The sequence below is a fragment of the Oryctolagus cuniculus genome, chromosome 1 (assembly GCF_964237555.1).
Source record: "Oryctolagus cuniculus chromosome 1, mOryCun1.1, whole genome shotgun sequence".
Classification (NCBI taxonomy): domain Eukaryota; kingdom Metazoa; phylum Chordata; class Mammalia; order Lagomorpha; family Leporidae; genus Oryctolagus; species Oryctolagus cuniculus.
Genome location: NC_091432.1, coordinates 85,167,596 through 85,182,909, shown reverse-complemented (window position 1 = coordinate 85,182,909; position 15,314 = coordinate 85,167,596). Strand labels below are relative to the sequence as shown.

The 15,314-nt window shown below is 38.7% G+C and overlaps 2 pseudogenes; both read left to right on the top strand.

Moving 5' to 3' along the window:
- LOC100350222 (F-actin-capping protein subunit alpha-1 pseudogene) overlaps positions 1-12,374 on the top strand; it is a 33,781-nt pseudogene extending 21,407 nt beyond the window's left edge.
- A 688-nt stretch (positions 12,375-13,062) lies between these two features.
- LOC100350462 (eukaryotic translation initiation factor 2 subunit 1 pseudogene) lies at positions 13,063-14,869 on the top strand (annotated as a pseudogene).
- The last annotated feature ends 445 nt before the right edge of the window (positions 14,870-15,314 follow it).

The window sequence follows — 15,314 nt, the reverse complement described above, 5'->3', positions numbered from 1 at the left end:
AAGAAGAATCATCAGAAATTATTACAAAGAGTTGTATGTCAGCAAACAGGGAAATCTATCAGAAATAGATAGATTCCTGGACACAAGCAACCTACTAAATTGAACCATGAAGACATAGAAAACATAAACAGACCCATAACTGAGACATAAATTGAATCAGTAATAAAGTCCCTCCCAACAAAGAAAAGCCCAGGACCAGATGGATTCACTGCTGAATTCTACCAGATATTTAAAGAAGAACTAACTCTAATTCTTCTCAAACTATTCAGAATAATCAAAAAAGAGGGAATCCTCCCAAATTCTTTCTATGAAGCCAGGATCAAATTAATCCCTAAGCTGGAGAAAGATGCAGCATTGAAAGAAAATTACAGACCAATATCCCTGAAGAACATAGATGCAATCCCAACAAGGTGGCATGTACCAATGCCATCTCACTAGCCAAAATGATCAGTTTCAGTTCACAACTGATCATAATGATAGGATTAAGAGTCAAAGGGATCACATAAACAAGACTAATGTCTACAAATACTAACTGATAGAATAAAAAAGGGAGAGAACGATCCAACATGGGAAGTGGGATACACAGCAGACTCATAGAATGGCAGATGTCCTAAACAGCACTCTGGCCTCAGAATCAGCCCTTAAAGCATTCGGATCTGGCTAACAATTCCATGAGAGTATTTTAGTCATGGAAAGCCAAGACATTCTGGGGGGAAAAAAACGTAAATGAAAGATCTGCGCGAGTGAAATCCCAGTGGAAAGAACGGGTCATCAAAGAATAAGGTACCTTTCTCTGAAGGGAGGAGAGAACTTCCACTTTGACTATGACCTTGTCTAAATAAGATCGGAGTTGGCAAACTCAAATGGCTTCCATAGCCTTGCAAACTCATGACAAGAGCCTAGGGTGACTGCTGATGCCATAAACAAGAGTTTCAATTGTTAAATCAACAACAGGAGTCACTGTGCACTTACTCCTCATGTAGGATCTCTGTCCTTAATGTGTTGTACAATGTGAATTAATGCTATACCTAGTACTCAAACAGTACTTTACACTTTGTGTTTCTGTGTGGGTGCAAACTGTTGAAATCTTTACTTAATATATACTAAACTGATCCTCTGTATATAAAGATAATTAAAAATGAATCTTGATGTGAATGGAATGGGAGAGGGAGCGGGAGATGGGAGGGTTGTGGGTGGGAGGTAAATTATGGGGTGAAAAAGCCCCTGTAATCCAAAAGCTGTGCTTTGGAAATGTATATTTATTAAATAAAAATGAAAAAAAGAAAAAAAGTAATAAAGGCCCTCACAACAAAGAAAAGCCCAGGACCAGAAGGTTTCACCACTAAATTCTACCAGACTTTTAAAGAAGAACTAATTCCAATTCTTCTTAAGCTATTCAAAAGACTTAAAGGGAGGGAATCCTCCCAAATTCTTTTTTTTTTTTTGACAGGCAGGCAGAGTGGACAGTGAGAGAGAGAGAGACAAAGGTCTCCCTTTTTGCCGTTGGTTCACCCTCCAATGGCCGCCACAGCTGGCGCGCTGCGGCCGGCGCATCGCGCTGATCCGAAGCCAGGAGCCAGGTACTTATCCTGGTCTCCCATGCAGGTGCAGGGCCCAAAGACTTGGGCCATCCTCCACTGTACTCCCGGGCCATAGCAGAGAGCTGGCCTGGAAGAGGGGCAACCGGACAGAATCCGACTAGAACCCGGTATACCGCTGCTGCAAGGCGGAGGATTAGCCTAGTTAGCCACAGCGCCGGCCCCAAATTCTTTCTATGTGGCCAGAATCACCTTCGTTCCTAAACCTGAACAATAGGCAACAGACAAAGAGAAACACAGACCAATTTCCCTGATGAACATAGATGCAAAATATTCTCTACAAAATATTAGTGAATTGAATCCAACAACACATCTTGAAGATCATTTACCCAGACCAAGAGGGATTTATCCCTGTTATGTAGGGATGATTCAACATTCACAAATCAATCAATGTGATACATCACATTAACACACTGCTGAAGAAAAACCATATGATTATCTCAATAGATGCAGAGAAAGATTTCAAGACATACTACAGGGCAATTATAATCAAAAGAGCCTGGTATTGGTATAAAAACAGATGAATAGACCAGTGAACACAATAGAAACACCAGAAAGCAATCCAGGTATCTACATCCAACCTATTTTTGACAAAGGAACTAAAATCAAAACCTGGAGCAAAGACAGTCTCTTCAACAAATTGTGCTGGGAAACCTGGGTGGCCACATGCAGAAGCATGAAGCAAGGCCCCCACCTTGCAACTTTCACTAAAATCCACACAAAATAAAGACCTAAATCTATGACCCATCAAATTACTAGAGAACATTGTGAAACCATGCAAGACATTGGCATAGGCAAAGAGTTCTTGGAAGAGACCCCAGAGGCACAAGCAATCAAAGCCAAAATTGACAAATGCGATTACATCAAATTGAGAAGCTTCTGCACTGCAAAAGAAACAATCAACGAAGTGAAGAGTCAACTGACAGAATGGGAGAAATTATTTACGAACTATGCAACTGATAAAGCATTAATAGCCAGAATTTATAAGGAGATCAAGAAACTCAAAAACAACCAAACAAACAATCCAAGCTAAGAAATGGGCAAAGGACACAAACAGCCATTTTTCAAAAGAGAAAATCCAAATGGCCAACAGAAACATGAAAAAATACTCAGGATCACTAGCTGTCAAGGAAATGCAAATGAAATCCACAATGAGGTTTCACCTCAACACCGTTAGAATGACTTTCACACAAAAATCAACGAATAACAAATGCTGGCAAGGATGTGCAGAAAAAGGTACCCTAATACACTGTTAGTGGGAATGTAAACTGGTAAAGCCACTGTGAAAGACAATATGGGGCTGCCTCAGAAATCTGTGTATAGAGCTACCGTATGACCCAATCATCCCACTCCTGAGAATTTATCCTAGGGAAATGAAATCAGCATACATGCTATCTGTATGCCCATGTTTATTACAGCACAATTCACAATAGCAAAGACATGGAATCAACCCAAATACCCATCAACTAAAGACTGAATAAGGAAATTATGGGATATATACACCATGGAATACTACAGCAGTGAAAAATGAAATCCAGTAATTTGCAACAAAATGGATGAAACCAGAAAACATCATACTTAGTGAAATAAGCCAGTCCCAAAGGGACAAATACTATATGTTCTCCCTGACCTGTGATAACAAATAGAGCACCTAAAAGACAACCTGTAGAATTGAAACTGACAGTTTTAGCAGCAATTACTTTGAATAGCCCTTCTCTTGACTTTTGAGGAACATTTTTTACTGTTTGTATGTTTTTTATATTACTTGTTGAATACTTAACATAGAGTTAATCATATATGTATAAAGTCAATTGAAAATAGATCTTGGTAAAAAAAATAAGAGTGAGAATAAGAGAGGGAGGAGGAAGAGGGGTGGGAATGTGGGTGGATGTGCGGGCACTGTGGGAAGAATCACCATGTTTCTAAAGTTGTGATTGTGAAATGTATAAAGTTTGTAACAGCAAAACAGTATAGTTCTGCATAAAATATTGTTATTTTAAAGGAATAGATGAACTCTTAAGATAAAAGGAGAAATAAAGAGATATCAGATATAAAACAAAGTCATAGAACAGTGAGGACAGTGAATAGTGTGAGCTAACTTTGTGACTTCCCTGAGTTAATGATAGAACTCAGTAACTGAGGGGCTTAGAATTTACCATCTGCTGAGCACTGGAGCTCAATTCTTGGTCCTGCAAAGACCAAGTTGGAGCTGAAAACCCCCTCCAACACACACACACAGACACAGACACACACACACACACACACACACACAGAGCCAGGATCACTTCCAGCAGAAAAAGTGAACAAGAAATAAAAAAAAAAATACACAACAATGAATGACAACAAAGAACTTCACTGGTTTTTCCTGGAGTCTAAATAGGATTAAAAATAAAAATACCCTCAGTTGAAAATTTGAAAACTAAGGGCTGTATTTCACAGGAACTTAATGATTCATTTTTTTTCTTGGTTATTTGTCTTTTGTTATTCTCATAGTCCCAGAATTCCTAGGCCAAGAAATTCTCCTTATAATTAATCCAAGCTAGTGACACATTGCTTAATTTTTACAGAAGTAAATGAGAAGCACTGTGATGGGAGGTTCTCACAGCCCATACGTTGAAGTTTCCTTATGAGAAAAAGAAGGAAGTTCATCAAAATGTTAAAAACATGAAGAAAAAATTGACCATGTTCATGAGCTGGAAGACACAGTAAATAGCATGATTAGTAGAAATTTGAGATAATAGAACCACTATCTAAAAGATATGAAATAACTCAGGGCCTGGTCCTGTGGTACAGCAGGTTAAGCAGCCTTCTGCAGATCCAGCATACCATAAGGGTGCCAGTTCAAGTCCCAGCTATTCTTCTTCCTATCCAATTCACTGCTGATGTGCCTGGGAAAGCAGCAGAGGATGGTCCAAATACTTGGGGCTCTGCACTCACACGGGAGATCCAGAGGAAGCTCTTGGCTCCTGGCTTTGGCCTGGCCCAGCCCCCAGCCATTGTGGCCATTTGGAGAGTGAACCAGTGGGTGGAAGAGGTGGATGTATCTCTCTCTCTCTCTCTCTCTCTCTCTCTCTCTAACTGACTTTCAAATAAATAAAATCTTTTTTAAAAAACTTATTAATCAATAAAAAATAAGAAAAGGGTATAATGAAAGCAATGGTTAGATTTTTTTTTAACTTTTATTTAATGAATATAAATTTCCAAAGTACAGCTTATGGATTACAATGGCTTCCCCCCCATAACGTCCCTCCCACCCACAACCCTCCCCTTTCCCACTCCCTCTCCCCTTCCATTCACATCATGATTCATTTTCGATTCTCTTTATATACAGAAGATCAGTTTAGCATACATTAAGTAAAGATTTCAACAGTTTGCACCCACACAGAAACATAAAGTGAAAAATACTGTTTGAGTACTAGTTATAGCATTAAATCTCAATGTACAGCACACTAAGGACAAAGATCCTACATGAGGAGTAAGTGCACAGTGACTCCTGTTGTTGACTTAACAAATTGACACTCTTGTTTATGGCATCAGTAATCAACGTAGGCTCTTGTCATGAGCTGCCAATGCTATGGAAGCCCCCTGAGTTCACTGACTCTGATAATGTTTAGACAAGGCCATGGTCAAAGTGGAAGTTCTCTCCTCCCTTCAGAGAAAGGTACCTCCTTCTTTGATGACCCGTTCTTTCCACTGGGATCTCACTCGTGCAGATCTTTCATTTACGTTTTTTTTCCCCCAGAATGTCTTGGCTTTCCATGCCTGAAATACTCTCATGGAATTGTTAGCCAGATCCGAATGCTTTAAGGGCTGATTCTGAGGCCAGAGTGCTGTTTAGGACATCTGCCATTCTATGGGTCTGCTGTGTATCTCACTTCCCATGTTGGATCATTCTCTCCCTTTTTTATTCTGACTTATCTCAAACGGTAGAGTTAGAAACATACCAGGGGATTCCAATTCAATCCCATCAAGGTGGCATGTACCAATGCCATCTCACTAGTCCCAGTGATCAATTCTGTTCACAATTGATCATAATGATAGGACTAAGAACCAAAGGGATCACATAAACAAGAATAGTGTCTGCAAATACTAGCTGATAGAATGGTTAGATTTTTAAAATAAGATCTTTAAAAATGAAAAGGCAGTCACTGAAATTACCAATAGTAAATGATTCAAACAGCTTATTAGACACCTAAAGAAAGAATAAATCAACTGGATGATTAATCATAAAAAACTAACTGGGAGGGGCTGCTAATCAATTACAGGGAAAGTGGTCCCCATGCTGCTGCTAAGAGCAACCCCATTGGAAGACTCATGAACAACTACATTATGCGTTTATGAGTAGGATTGGCTAGGTCCTTGTTTGGAGTCATTTGATTATTGGAGAAGATTTCAGAATTAAACCACTAACTTGGTTTAACTTGGCTAACTGCTTTACTGGATACACATATTGCACAAAATTGGCACAATGAAAAATCAGCTGGGAGAAGTGTTCTTTGTCCACTTCTGATGAAATATCTCTCTGTCTCTATATATTTATAATATATATATATAATATATATACCAACTTGACATATCAGCTTGACCTATCCAGAACTTATTCCAAGGTCACCTAATTGTATGATAATTTGTATTATAACTTGTATGATAATTGTATGATAATTCCCAAAGCTGCAATGCCTACAGATGTCATTTTTATGTCAGATATTGGACCCTTCCAATACAAAGAACACATGCTAAGTGCTTTAAGCCTGGCTCTGCCACCCTTAAACTAAAGCCAGCATGCACCATCAAGGTAAACACATCAGTCCAGTTCATCTTGGTGGTGATTTGGGTGGTAATTCTGGTTTTTAATTATGTGGGCCATGTTTCTCTTCAGCTGACATGCTGCTTTACAGCTCTACCCACAGCTGCATTGGCTCACAGTCACTATTACGCTCAGAAAGCTGGCCAGGTGATAAAAGGCAAATGAAAATCATGCATCATCATGAACAAGCAAGCAGTAATGCATCCCAGGTGTCAAGGCCAGCTGGCAGTCCACAGGCATTTCCCTCTTTTTTGTTCAGAGCAAACTATGTAAATTGGAGTAATAGTATATATTGAAATTAACCTTGGTCATGGGCATATGGAGATTTCTGATGTATTTTCCAAGTACAAATAAAATTAGAATTGGAGAATATTTTCTCTTATAATTCTTGACTAATTTTTTGAAAAAATTTTTACAAATTTTGTCAGCCATTTTTTTCACACACTTTTCTGAAAAGTTTGTCCACAGCATGGAAACTGAAGAATTGCCACCTCTCTCTACATAGAACTCACACTACTCACAAAGCACTTGGTGGTTTTGAAGTTTAAAATATATGTCCTTCATAAATTGGCTAAGTAGTTTTATTTTGCAGTTTTAGATTTGTGGACATTAGCTAACCACATGGCTAATATTTGAATGCTTAAAATAGTAACAGAAGACAGCTTAATTATGGGTAAAGTTAAGTTGTAAAGAGATTTAATGAAATACATGAAATTTGTTCACCTTGTATAAATTAAAATAAATAAGAGATTCAAAATGCAGAAAGTTTTGAAAATAATAAGATCAAACACAAAATTAAAGGTGCTGAAGTCTATGTACACACTCTGTGTTGGAGTATGAGAGCACATCCATTACTGTTTGTCATTTAAGAGGCAGTGACTCATGGCCTTCACACCGTGTTTCCTCCATGGCAATATCTACATGCTATTGGGACTGCTACTCAAATAATACATAAATAATGTGAAACTGTGTATGTTTTTCAATGTTTTTAAACTTTTGAGAATTTTCAAATTAACATGTTAAATGAATAAAATAATTGGATATAAAAATAACAAAATGAAGCAAAAAGAGATAACAAGATGGGCAATATGAAAGAGTGGCTGAGATAGGAAAAATTAAAGCCTGCTATGGTTTGGATATGTTTGTTTCCTTCAGAGTTCTTGTGATTCAGGCAATGTTAGGTGATGGTGGAACCTCACAGAGGTAGGGCCTAGTAAGAGTTCCTTAGGCTTAACCAAAGAGATGAAAGATCTCTACAATGTCAATTACAAAGAATTAAAGAGAGAAGACATACCAAAAAAATGTAAAAATCTTCCATGTTTGTGGATTATAAGGATTAATATCATCAAAATTCTATACTACCCAAAGCAATTTATAGATTCAATGTAATCCAAATCAAAATACCAATGACATTTTTCTCAGATCTAGAAAAAACAATGCTAAAATTCATATGGAAACTTAAGAGATCCAGAATAGCTAAAGCAATCTTAAAAGAAAGAACAAAGCTAGAGACATAAAAATACAAAATTTAAAGACATACAATAGGGCAGTTATAATTACAACACCCTGGTATTGGCACAAAAATAAACATGCAGACTAATGGAACAGAATAGAAGCCCAGAAATTAATCGAAACATCTGTATCACCTAACCTGTGATAAAATAACTAAATAAATCCCTGGAGAAAGGCTAGTCCCTTCAACAAATGGTTCTGGGAAAATTAGATCTTTGTATGTAGAAGTACAAAACAAAACCCCTACCTTACACATTATACAAAAATGAACTCACATGGATCAAAGACCTAAATCTATTACCTGATACCATAAAATTACTAGAGGAAAACATCAGGGAAACACTGCAAGACATTGGCAGAGGCAAAGACTTCTTGGGAAAAACCCCAAAAGCACAGGCAGTAAAAGTAAAAATAGACAACCATGATTACATTGAGAAGCTTCTGCACTGCAAAGGAAACCCTCAACAAAGTCAAGAGGCAACTGACAGAACAGGAGAAAATAACTGCAAACTATAAAACTGATAAAGGATTAATATACAGGATCTAAAAGAGTTAAAAAAAAAAACTCAACAACAAAACAAACAATCCAGTTAAGAAATGGGCAAAGGAAATGAACAGGCATTTTTCAAAGGATGGAATTCAAATGGTCAACAGACACAAGAAAAAATGCTCAGGATCACTAGTCATCAGGGAAATGCAAACAAAAACCACAATGTTTTTGTTAATGTAATAATGTAAACTAATATGTAATAATGTAATAATAATATAAGCTAATAATGTAATAATGTAAACTAATATTGTAAACTAGTGCAACCATTATGGAAGACAGTATGGTGATTTCTCAGAGATCTGAAAATAGTTCTACCATATGATCCAGCCATCCCTCTCCTGGAAATTCACCCAAACAAAATGAAATAAGTACATGAAAGAGTTGTCTGTACCCCCATGTTTATTGCAACTCAATTCACAATAGCTAAGATAAGGAATCAACCCACTTGTCCATCATAAAGAAAATGCTATATATATACACTATGGAATACTACTCAGCCATAAAAAAAGAATGAAATCCTATCTTTTTCAACAAAATGGATGCAACTGGAAATCATTATGCTTACTGAAATAATTCTGTCCCAAAAAGACAAATATCATGTTTTCTGTGATTGTGGTAATTAATATACAGAGTACAGAAGAAGTAATGTATCTGAGCAAAATTGACACTTTGAGATTTAATTATTGTTTACAGCTTTTGTCTATACTCTTGAGGAACAGTGGTTTTTCTACTTACTACTTATGAATTCTTTATTTAGTGGAAGGTTCAATTTGTGGTTATAAAATCAACTGAAAGTTTGTCATTGTAAAAATTAAAAGAAAACATAAGAAAAGAAGGAGGATGGAGGCCAGGAGAAGGGGCAGGAGGGAGGGTATGGTTGGAAGTATCATTATGTTCTTAAATCTGTTTATATGAAATTGATAAAAATTGTCCACTTTATATAAGTAAAATAAATAAAAATTTAAAAAGAGATCCTTAGGCTCTTGAGGGTGTGTCCTTGAAGTGATTAAGGTGATTCTCATCGAGGGCTATTAGACAACACTGAGCCTAGAACCCACCCCAGATCTCTTTCCTTTTTCACCTCAATTTTCATTCTTACCTATCATTTCTTCCCTCTGGATTTACTTTCTTTACTGCTAATGAATGTACTTTATATGCTCCCCTTTGTTTGTGTAAAAATGTCTTAACTTTTTCCATAGATGATGGGTTAGCTAGTATTTTAAGTTGTCTTCTTTCAGTATTTTGAAGATACTGTTTTTCTTGCCTCTGATGCTACTCTTTGGAAGCTTTCTGCCAGTCTACTTACCATTCTTTTGCAGTGATCCAACTGTTCCTTCTGGTAACTTTCAGCATATTTTTTATGTCTTTGCTATGTTATGATTTCAACACAATATGCCAAGACATTGATTTTTTTAAAAATTGCTTGGATATGTCATACTCTTTGCCTATGAATGTCTTTAGTTCTAGAAAATTTCATATTTTATAATTCAATGTTTTTATTTCTTTCTTTCTGAAAGTGTCACTTGACACATGTTAGACCTTATTTATTAATCAGTTTTCACAACCATAGCAGGATATCTGAAACAGGCTACTTATGAAAAAATAGGTTTATTTAGCTCATAGGTTCAAGGGCATGGTGGCTGTATGGACTCACTTCTGCTGAGGACTCTCTTGACTGTATCACATCACAGCAGGTGGTGATGGCAGGCACATGTGATCACATCTCGAACAAGGAAGCATTAATTTAATAAAAGAATAATAGTAGGAATATTTGGGGGTATATTTTAAAAAATGGAATTAAAACACTAGTAAATGGGTTCTAGTGCATATTAGACTATAAATACTATACACATTGGTATGAAGAATATATAAGTGGAACAAAAAAAACCTAAGCTAAGAAGCACTTAATAAAGTTAAAACCCTTCTAAATCTTAATTTATTCATTTCTAAGAGTACTTCAAAGAGTTCATGGGAAAATGTAATTAAAAGATAAATTTGTTTTGGTGTAAAAAAATTTTGAAATCCACATATAGTTTCTTCATTATATGTCTTATAATACACACCTTCCATGGACTTTTTAAAGACTCCTTTTGTAAAAGGGAAATAGTGCCTAAAATCATTGTTGTATTAAATTAGATTATACTTGTAAAGTGCCTAGGACAGTACCTAGGTCATAGGATTGTTGCTCAGTACACACTTATTTTGTCTTAAGCTTCACATCAGAAGCTCTGAGAGTCAAGCAAGTTCATGGCTACTTTGTTTCCAGGGAACAGCTGTTTTTGTAAATACCTCTCACAGTGATCTTGCTCCTGCTGCTGCCACAGGTTTCTTTTATCCACTAACAGCAGTAAACCTGAGTCTCGGAAGACTGTGAAAGAAGTTCTAAGACCAGTGTCATCCTGGAAGCTGCCACTTGCAAAGATCTTAGAAGGTGGTGATCTAAGAATCAGCCGTCTACAGAATTTCTAAGCCTCGGCGCTGTTGACATTTTGGACTGGACAGTATTTGTTAGAAAAGAGAAATTTTAGCAGTATTGTGCATTGTGAAATTTTAGCAGTATCCTTGGCTCCTATCCACTAAAATACTAGTAGCAATCCTCCCAAGTTTGAGGTATTAAAATACGTCTCCAGGGGCTGGTGCTGTGGTGTAGCAGGTAAAGCTGCCGCCTGCAGTGCAGGCATCCCATATGGAGTTTGGTTTGTGTCCTGGCTGCTCCACTTCCAATTCAGCTCTCAGCTGTGACCTGGGAAAGCAGCAGAAGATGGCCCAAGCCCTTGGGCCCCTGCTCCCATGTGGGAGACCCAGAAGAAGCTCCTGGCTCCTGGCTTCAGATCAGTGCAGCTCTGGCCATTGCAGTCAATTGGGGAGTGAACCAGCGGATGGAAGACCTCTCTCTCTCTCTCTCTCTCTCTCTCTCTGCCTCTGCCTCTGCCTCTCCTTCTCTCTCAGTGTAATTCTGACTTTCAAATAAATAAATAAATCTTTTTTAAAAAAATTTATCCAGATGTTTCTAAATGTCCTTTTGGGACAAACTCATCCTGATTGAGATCCAATGATACAGAAAAACTCATATTTAATGCATAGATTCAACAAATAGAAATACAGATCCCTGAAAAGACAATCTACATAATGAGAGAAAATATTTTCAAATCATGTAATATCATAAGAGATTGATTTCTAAAATATATAAAGAGCTCCTCCAATTCAACAATAACAAAATGAAACAATCTAATTCAAAAATGGGCAAAACAGAGCAGCCTGAGATGCCAACTTCAAGGATCAAATGTCAGATGAGGAAAAGGCACCCATAGCTGCTACATTCAGCACCCCAGCACTCCCAGGGAAATTTAACGAGGTATTAAATGAATAATGACAGTCTTCTCACAGAAGGGGCAGCACATGCATTTTCCCTGTACAACATGGATCAGTTCACACCTGTGAAGATAGAGGATATGAAGATCAGTTCTCAATTACAGAGCACAGTGACATGGGTAAAAGCAGGTTTTTAGATCCAAGAAACAAAATTTCATTAAGTTTGATCACTTAACAGAAAAAAAGCAAGTGATCCCAAGCCAGAAGAGATAGATGAAAGCTTGAAGTCGTGGAGAGAATCTTCTGACAGTGCTTTATGAGCCTATGTGAAAGATCACTATTCCAACAGCTTCTATACTGTGTTTGCTACAACTACAGACAGGCAACAGATTTTTATTACATGTATTGAACGCCATCAGTTTCAATCGAAAAACTTCTGGAGTGGTAATTGAGGATCAGAGTAGAAATTCACCACCACACCACCTATAGCCAAGTGGTTGGAGTGTTTAAGATTCAGGTTCTCTAGTCTGAAGATGATAATGTTCAATGGCATTCCATTCCATTGGTTCACTCCCCAAATGACCACAATAGCTAGAACTGAGCTGATCTGAAGCCAGGAGCCAGGAGCTTCTTCCAGGTCTCCCAGGTGGAGGAGGGGTCCAAATACTTGGGCCATCTTCTACTGCTTTCCCAGGCCATAGCAGAGAGCTGTATTGGAAGTGGAGCAGCCAGGACTCAAACTGGCACCCATATGGGATGCCACTGCTGCAAGCTGGGACTTTAACTCACTGTGCCATAGTGCCGCCACCCCTCCCCCCATATTTAATGTTAGAGAGAGAAATCTATCCTGAAGTTTTATTGCTTAGAAAATTTTCTAGGGGCTGGCACTGTGGCATAGTAGGTTAAGCCATTGCCTGCAGGGCCAGCATCCCATACAGGTGCCGGTTCCAGACCCAGCTGCTCTACTTCTGATACAGCTCTCTTCTATGGCCTGGGAAAGCAGTAGAAGATGACCCAAGTCCTTGGGCCCCTGCACCCACGTAGGAGACCCAGAAGAAGCTCCTGGCTCCTGGCTTCAGATCAGTTCAGCTCCAGCCATTTCAGCCATCTGGGGAGTGAATCAGTGGATAGAAGGCCTCTCTCTCTCTCTCTCTCTGCCTCTCCTCTCTCTATGTAACTGACTTTCAAATAAATAAATACATCTTTAAAAAAATTTTCTGGGTCTTTCCATTTGGAAGGCACAATGTGGGACCTCAGTTTGGGATTCACACACATACTTCAGAATGCCAGGTCTAAGTGGTAGATTTTATCAACCCAAATTTCCTGAGGTAGAATAGGTAGTGATGATGCAGGACCCATTGCTGAAATGGGGGTTTACATCAGCTTGTTGGAAAACAACATCAAAGGCATGATTCTTCTGAGTGAATTATCCAGAAGACTTTGTTCTATAAACAAACTCATTCAAACGAGCAGGAATGAAGTGTAGTTGTCACTAGGGTGGACAAAGAAAAAAAGATATATTGATTTGTCCAAAAGAAGAGTTTTTCCAAAGGAGACAATCAAATGTGAAGACAAATTCACAAAATCTAAAGCTGCGTTTAACATTCTTTGTCATGTTGCTGAGGTGTTAGAATACACCAAGGGTAAGCAACTGGAAGGCCTGTTCCAGAGACCTGGATATGGTGCCTATGATGCGTTCAAACATGCAGTATCAGACCCATCTATTTTGGGGTATTTTAGATTTTCTTTAAATATTTTATTTATTTATTTATTTGAGAGGCAGAGTTAAAGACAGTGAGAGGAAGAGACAGAGAGAGAGGACTTCCATCTACTGTTTCACTACCCCAGATGGCTGCAATGGCCGGAGCCAAGCCAATTGGAAGTCAGGAACTAGGAGCTTCTTCTGGGTCTCCCACATGGGAGCAGGGGCCTAATCTCTTGAGTCACATTCTACTGTTTCCAAGGCCATAGCAGAGAGCTGGATCAGAAGAGGAGCAGACGGGACTAGAACCAGTGCCCTTTTGGGATGCTGGCACCGCATGTGGAGGATTAACCTACTGCACCACAGCACTGGCTGCCTCAGTGCCAGCCCCAGATAGTTTAGATTTGAATGAAGATGAACTGAAAGTACTCGTTAATAGCACTAATAGGCATTTGACTCCACAGACTGAAAATTCGAGCAGATATTGAAATAGCTTGTTATGGGGCTGGCGCCACAGCTCAATAGGCTAATCCACCACCTCCGGCACCGGCACACCAGGTTCTAGTCCTGGTCGGGGCGCCAGATTCTGTCCCGGTTGCCCCTCTTCTAGGCCAGCTCTCTGCTGTGGCCAGGGAGTGCAGTGGAGGATGGCCCAAGTCCTTGGGCCCTGCACCCCAGGGGAGACCAGGATAAGTACCTGGCTCCTGCCATCAGATCAGCGCGGTGCACCGGCCGCAGCACGCCAGCCGTGGCGGCCATTGGAGGGTGAACCAACGGCAAAGGAAGACCTTTCTCTCTGTCTCTCTTTCTCACTCTCCACTCTGCCTGTCAAAAAAAAAAAAAAAAAGAAAAGAAAAAAGAAAAGAAATAGCTTGTTATGGTTATGAAGACATTGATACTATAGAAGCCCTGAGAGCAGGTTTGAATTGTTCTATGGAACCATGCCTATCAAAATTAATTTAACAGCTCCTCCTCAATATGTGGTGACTACAACAACCCCAGACAGAACGGAAGTTCTCTGTCCTCAGTCAAGCTATGGCTGTTACCAAAGAGAAGAGGAAGGAAAAGAGAGGTACGTTTAACGTTCAAATGGTTCAGATGAGACTGAACTTGCAAGGCAGCTGGAGAGGTTCCAGAGAGAAAATGCAGAAGTGGATGGAGATGATTATGCAGGAGAAATGGAAGCCAAAACTGAAGATGAACCCTGTGGGAGACAGTCCAAGTTAAGGAACACAAAGCCGCCCTTCCTGGCTGCAAACCCTAGACTTCCAGTATTGAAAACTTCAAAGCTGAATTTTTATTTGCAAGTATTTAAATTTTCCAAAAGACCAGAAAAGAATACACCCTGTAAATGTCTGCTGTTTTCACACAGTATTTCAACAGATTGAGCATTTTTTAAGGGAGTGGTCTAATTTCACTGGAGACAAGCCTTTAACCTGAGAACAGTCCTAAAATTGGGCTTGTGATTTCCATTTCTGATGTCTCCAAATCTACAGCCCTTTGTAATTCAGGGAATCCCTGTGATATACCAGGGGCACTTAGAGTAAATGATAACAATCTCAATATTTCTATATAAAATGTATTCAAGCAAACATGAAATAAATTCCTGGGGTGTTTAAAAAAGAAACAAAGAACATTTTTTTTAGCTGTGAAGCCCTGTCTGACTTAGACAGATAAATATTAGTCTTTTTTCACCCCTGTCCTTCAGAACTTCTAGTACTTCAAATGTTTTTTACTGATCCACCAACAGGTAAAGAGGCCATGCTACAAACTACAGTTCAATGGAAGACACATTCCTCCTTTGATCATCATTTATAGCATCTCATAATGGTA